Genomic DNA, 7,577 nt, shown 5'->3' with positions numbered 1-7,577 from the left:
CTCGTAACGAAGAGGAATAAGTAAAAGAAGTTGTGGTGCGTACACACACACACACATACAGCACCATGCGGGTGGTTAGTAGATACAATAATGATGGTCAAATGAGATGATCGCGTGCAGAACAGGGAATTATGGTGTACATTATAGCGACACTTTAGCAAGCGAGCTACAGTAATGGTGGTGCCTTTGTTTTCGAACTTGCGTTCATTTGCATACCATTTCATTTTTATTGCGAACAACGAAATTACTGCACACATTTGATTTTTAATCAGAAAGGTGTATTATTTAGCCAGATCGGTTTTGTTCCCGTTAGGGTATTTTAAGTCGGGCTGTGTTTTAATGGTACCGATATTTTGGATAATTCGACTCCTTAGCGGTGCGCTCTAGGCGGGCTAATGTTCGTGTGCACACCACGCTCAAGCAGAATATAATGGGCAAAGCTTCCGACATATTCATAAACCAGGGCGAATGTAGTATAAGAGCAGCCATTGGCATAGAGGCGAAAGAGAGCGAGACAGGAAGAAAAAAGAACAAACCGTAACGAATACAAGGTACACGAAACGAGATATAACCAGTGTAGTCTATAGTAGTAGCAGTAGTAGCGTCCAAGATGTTTCGATATACAAATAACACACATATAGAGCTCATGAACGATTTGGCGGAAACAACACAGGGGACAGCGGAAGCAAGTAGTAGTGAATAAAAAAAAGGTCATGGCAGGTAGGTCAACAGGACAACAGTAACTGCTGCAACTTTAACCGTTCATTATACGACTGATGGCAAGCAAAAAATGGTGGCGCAGCATTACGAACGAACATTAATTTCTAAATTTCAAGTTGCTTAGTTTACTCAAAACAAAGTTACACACACACACACACACACACACAATACGGTGCTTTTTGTGATGCTTTATTTTGTAAAAGCCCTTTTCCTTCACGCCTCACACCTATTGTTGCTCGCGTATTATTGGTGTAGCAGTGTTGGTAGCGGGAAACAGTAATAATGTACCGTATATATTATATCCACATACTGGCGAAACAAGCAACAGTTGTAAACTGTCTGACACAAACAAAACCATAAACATGTGTGTAAAGTAATTCTAACCATTTTATCACGATCATCATCAGTTACATAACCTCCAGCAGGATCGATCAATAAAGCTAAATAACTGTCGTAAGCAAATGCAAGAAAACTTAAACAGAAACTGTAAACGTTATTATACCCAGCTATTATTATTGCAATAACAATTCTAAGCACTCTCAATAATTACAACATAGTGGAGGAATGGTTGGTACGTACCGTAGCCAGCAGCAGTAATGCAAAAGAAATACAAAGAATATAAACCATTAATGGTCCATCATCTTGCTATCTTCCGATCTTCCTTTCTATGTGTCGTTCGGAGTGAAAGGGCAAACAATGCCCAAAAGGGGGATGTAAGCAGAGCAACAGCTTATTGATTGCGATACTTTCGTTCCATAAGTAACCATTGATTGTGTCTCTGTCAAAGCACGATCGAACTTGCGTTGCCATCGAAACGATATAATTTGAGGTTAAAACTAATACACCAAACACCTGGTGGGGTGGAGGGAGGAATGATGATCAGGGTTTAGTTCTACTGTGCGTGTTTGTTGGTTAGCAACAGGGTTAATCCAAAAACGATTAGGGAAAGCAAAATGGTTCAAAATCATTCACACATACACATGACAGAACCGTTTTAGGACAGTTGAATAACAGTGCGATCATCGTTGCGTGGAAGATTATACACCAATAAGTTCGTTTTCCCCAGTGTTTCAAAGCATTTCCAGTAACTGTTGCTGCGTAAAAAGCGTGCTGCAGTGCGGGCGGCTGTACTTTGTTTGCGGCAGTGCGATGGAGGCAGGATGAAGTCAGGAAAAGGCTGCAAGAAACGGAAAGGACGCGAAGTATAAAACAAATATACATACTTCTACAGATTATTATACATACGTTGGTGCATGATGACGACGACCGCATCAAGTATATACAGAATAAATGTGAAACTAATGAAACCCATACCCCAAAGCGTGAGCAGAGCGTATTTGTATTTCTTCTTCCAATTCCTCAACCTACTACGGTTAGCGCTATGGTAACGACATCATGGCCGACTCATTTTACCGTGGCGTCCTCCTAATGGGAATAATTGGACTAATTGGAATTAATTAGTGGTTTGCGTCGCTGTGTGCAAAGATGTAGGCTGTTGTGGTCGTTGCGAATTCTTCAATCCTAACTCAGAAGGGTGTGATGAGTGAGATTGCGTTCTGAAGTCTCTAAGAGTATTCTCTGATTGTTGACAAGTCACATCCAGACAGGTTAAAGTATCTTCTCGGTAGGACTCGAATAGCTTCATGTTATTGTCTTGAATAGCTTATAGTTATCCATTCCTCAAGTACCTTGAGGGTATTCGTCAGCATGGGATTTAGTATCTTGATGGAGTTTTAGAATGAGTAATTAAGATCGACTCCGTCTACTAGAACTCTCCCTACCTGCGGAGTTCTATTAAGTTGTGCTGTTCCGAACCAGGTTAGCAGGTAGCTCAGCACGTTAATCTTCATTCAAGTCCTTATGATCTCGTATATCTGGATAGTTTAATACACGAATCTTCTTAATTGCTTCAAATTCCTTGGGCCATTCGCTATTCGCAGTTGTAAACTACGGGTACGATCTTCTATAAATCAATCCGGCTGCTGGCAAACACTGATGACATACACATCTTTGTTATACGACACGTCTAGTAGCACTTACCAGATACTCGAACATATGGGATGGCAATTTCCAAGGAAAACACAAAATGAAGTTGGCCCCATCAGCTGCACATCCTGACCTACGCTAGGGTGATGATCCCACCAATAATCAAACTATCTCCAAAGGGAACCTTTCTTGATACATGCGATCAGGAAAGAAATTCCGTTAGTTTTGTTGTTGACATAGAGCCTTCGATATTCCAAAGAAATTCGTTCTATTCTGCTTTAGGCTGAGAAGTGGACCGCGCAACAACGCGCTCGGCACCATGTTCAAAGTAAGTAAGCCGTCCTGTTGTTTGCGTACGGTTCATTTGTTTGTAATATTGATTCACATCATACGGGACCGGGTAATCCGGGTTTTCTACGCTTTAATGCGACTCCTACGTAGTGAATGCGGTCAGTCATCCGTAAGATAACGCACGGCAATATACGGTGTTAGTATGGTGTGTCATATGGGGAAACTTGTCTGTGCATTTGCACTGATCAGTGTGGTGTACCCGGGTGGCGTCTCCGGCAACTCATTGAAGGATGGCTTCTTCCAGCAACTGTTTGATACGTTGTTCAACTCGGAGGAGGATTCAAGACACACGAATGCCATCGCAAACCGCTCGGACACATCGGACATTCCAGCGATAAGTGAAGCATCGTTGAAAGCAGAGGATCAGGACTCGAACTCTACGAACGTACTGCCCGGGACGGATGGAAATCAGACGCAGTACAAGAAGGAGGACTACGATGATGTACCGGTATCACTAAGTCAATTGTAGTACATTGTAGACGGGCTTCTAGTGGCGCATATCAGCAAAAAGACCGCAAAACTATCCTTTCGACCTGGGAAAGATGTGTTATAAAATAAAACAAAGCTAAACTCAGCAACTTCCTTCCTGTGTAGGAGTATTATTTGAAGCTGATAAAAAGTAAAACTGCGATGAGCACATCATCATCATATCATGCTGATAATTAGCAGTGAATCATCGTGTTGTGGATGGGCTAGAACGGGAGAGTTGGTGTCGCCGGTACCGAAATATATTTCGGTCCAAACTGCTAGCGTTGGATAATTTTTGTCCTTGCCTTCTATTAGTCAGACGATGATTTCGTCGTCGAAAGTAGCACCCATTTGCTAATGATCGCGACAAATAGCTGACAAACAACACGCTCATTGGACACTCACCAAAAAGCTTAAACCGGAGTCGATGTGGTGACATTAGTGTCAGTTGCTTTTTGAGAGTCGGTGAAGGAACATCGGAATACGAGCAAGCCGTTGCGTTAACAAACGATGAATCAAAGAAGGCTAACGTCACTCTGGCTGTTGGCAGGAGTGTTGGTCGTCCTGGCAACGACTGTATCGTGTGAAACGGAAAGCGAAACTGGAGGATTTTTCGCTCACCTGTGGGATTCCATTTTTGGCCCGAAGCAATCACCGACGAGCAATTCCACCAGTGTGAAGAACGAAACGGATTCCGCATTCTCGTACAATGTAACCACCGCGTCTACGGCAAGCTCTACCACACCAGTGTCCACGACGGTATCTGTTGAGAGTGGCAAAAACCTAACCACAACAACTACGTCCTCTTCTTCTACTGGGTCATCATTCTCGGACGCAACTACTGAAGGTGCCTCGCTTAAGAATAAGGCAGAATCGAACGGATCCGAGTCTACAAGCACTGCTAAACTTCAAACCTCTACTACAACAACGGTCGAACTAAGTGCAACAACAACAACGGAGAGTAATGGCGTCACTACGACTGGAGCGACTACAGTGTCGGCCGGAAGAAACGCAACAGCAGAAGCGACGTCGGTTACTACACCAACGACCTCTTCTACGTCAACGACAAAGTCATAAAATACCTCAGTTAATACACACACACACACTTGCAACAGAATTTGCAGCCTTACTGCATTAGTATGTGTGTTGAGCCTGATCCTGAATTTGTACATAGCTGTAAGAACAAAAATAAATCATGTAGGCGTGTGTGACGCGCGGAGATACTAAAAACGGTGGTTACTACTTTGATTGCTTTGATTGCTTCAACTGTGAACGTTGTCATCATCCAAATGTGGTAGATATTTCGAGAAGATTCTCGTGCAAAAGCGCCTGACTTTGGTAATCACCTAGCTGTCGTAATCACTATCATCATACTTAAAGTACTATTAAACTTGTTATGGTGAAATCAGGTCAGAAATCAGGTCAGAACAATTTGGAAGAAGGCATACAATTTGCAGCAGTTTTATTTTTGTGTAACGAATCTTATTATTCAAACGGTGTTACTATGTCAAGGAAGGCTTGTTATTCAATTACTGCACCAAATAAATGTATCTAGGAGGAATGTTAGTTGGGGCCCCTTATTACTAAAAGCTTGTGGGTAAGGTATAGCGGAAGAAGCGGGGAGATTGCTCCATCTCATTCCGTCCGGCAAAATGTCCGACATCGAACGAAAAATTCCTTTGAAAATGACTAGTTTTCTGAATTCTGATACCAGGCGAGCATTCTCGATGGAGGTAGCACAGATTCCCTTTCGTCGTTCTGGTACGTAAACCTACGCAAAAAGAAATGATGATCGCTGATGCGTTCGAAAGAGAAGAATTAGTGTTTTCTGTTGCGTGGGATGCTCTCCTGGTATCAGAAATCAGAAAACGGTTCGTTTGTATGGAGTATTTGGTATCAGCCGACGGGGAGAGAGACGAAAAATGCTTCCCATTTCATCCATCTCACTTGCTCCAGCGACCACTTTCAAGTGTTTGATGGTATGCGATGGTGATAATTCACGATTAGCAGATCTGCTATCACGATCAATGATAACGTGCGAAGGCGAGACAGCTATATTCACGCTCGAGAAGAATAAATGTCCGCTGCTAGAAAGATGCTCTCCTGGTATCAAAAACCGGAAAGCGTTTCAGTAGGGATGTGGCGACGAATCCTGTTGAAAGCGTCACGAACAGACACTGTTGTGCGACTACAAACAAACGTTACCTTGCAGCTGGTTAAAAGCAAATTTACAAGAATATTTTCATGTTTTAATCTATTAAATTCCCCGTTGCTCATTAAAAGGTCAAACTGAGGTCGATCCACAGTAACCGCATCTCTTCGGTGAGACGAACTGTGCCCCATTCTCACCAGTGTGAGAAGTGAAAGAAACGTTTCCTATAGTGAGTACTGAGGTGAGAATGAGAGCGAGTGAGTTTGATTGGCCGAATCTCACCATCGCCGAAAGCTCCTCTAAAGCTTACAGCTGATGGATCCGGTTTTTAGTGTCGCTTTTTGTTGATAACTTTGGAGTAGCTACAGCAAAATAATTTAAACATTTATTTATTTTAAACATGCTTATTTAATGCTTTTTGCTACGTCAACGATGGCATATAAATGAAAACAATTTCGGATTCCGATCGTTCTTCCATCCCAACTGGACGTTTGTAAAAAGACAGCTTTACAGTTCACGTACATTTTACTTTATTGTAACTTAGCGCACCATTTTCCTATCCCCTCCTGTCACGCTTCTTCACAAAATCCTTGCTTCTTTCCACACACGCTGCCCGCCGCCGCCAGCGCGTGTTCCCCTCGCCCTGGAGGAAAAAGCTCCCAGAAGCCCGCGGAATACAGTGACACAGTGGTAACGCAGGTGTATATCCTATTCCATATCCCTATCACCCTGTTTTTTGCAGTAACCGTCGCTTCTCGCGTTTCCTTCCTTCCACCACACACACAGGGCGCTTCGACACGCGCAAACGCTTTTCATTTGTTTTGCTCGCTATAATAGTTTCCTTTTTACATTCCTGACGGCTCCCTTTCTTGTGTATACAAAATTTGATACGATAAAAATAGTCTGTTTCTTATTGATCCACTACTTTCCGCTTTCCTTTCCTTACCAGCGAACCTAGCTTTCTCGGGTTTCCTTCGCTTTCCTGCCACCCCTCGAAGGATCTAACCCCGCGCTAACCGTCCTGTCCCGCGCCCGGGATGGGAGAACCTGTTGGCTTTCCTAAATTACGCCTAATAATATGTATGCATGTATGTTACTACTTATGAATGTTCAGCGTTCCAGGGTCCGCGGCTCATATCGTCCCACTAGCACGCGTTCGCTCGGTTTTGTGTAGATAGTAACTATACGCACTACTACTACCTCAGCTGATCTCTCCCGTTTTGTTTTTGGTGTACACCTACCCTTGGGTAGAGTAAATTGAGGCCGAAACCTATCCTTCTCCTTCCACTTCCTTCATCCGTAGGCTTGAGAGTTACTACTTTATCAACATTTCGTTTTGCTTTGCTACTAAGTGTTTTTGTTGCGCACCTTCTACCTTCTCCCGCTACAAACAACAATTCCACACATGCCTCGTCCTATACCATTTGCTCAGGGTTGTGTGGTGGGAGAGAGTCACTGCAGTAAATTAGTTATTTCGATTTGTAGCCGCTCGTCACTTCCACATGCAGCATTCGCTATCACCACTGTTTAGCAAACGATGCTCCTGCGTCTCCAGCTCCCAAAGTGAACCTAACCCAAGCAGCGTTAGAAGTGTGTGTTAGTGTATATGCGAAAGAACGAAAGTGGAAGGAAGCCTGCCCTTTGCCCTGTTTGTGTACCACAACGCCATCGTGTAAATGGCACATATTTTCATTACAATAAAACAAAAGAATGCTCTACAAAAGATTACATTATTAAGCGCAGGGGCGACTCAAGATGCGCGGGTTCTAGCGCGCCACACACGAAGAGAAGAAGCAAACGGGCAGTAGCAGCAGCGCACAATGATTGCCTAATTCCCATATTAACAAACAACGGCAAAAAACGGAAAGGAAAAGCAAACAAACAAACGGCATCCTTCCAT

Source organism: Anopheles marshallii, chromosome 3 (genome assembly GCF_943734725.1).
Source record: "Anopheles marshallii chromosome 3, idAnoMarsDA_429_01, whole genome shotgun sequence".
In the NCBI taxonomy this organism is placed as follows: domain Eukaryota; kingdom Metazoa; phylum Arthropoda; class Insecta; order Diptera; family Culicidae; genus Anopheles; species Anopheles marshallii.
Note: the sequence above shows the minus strand (reverse complement) of the source record.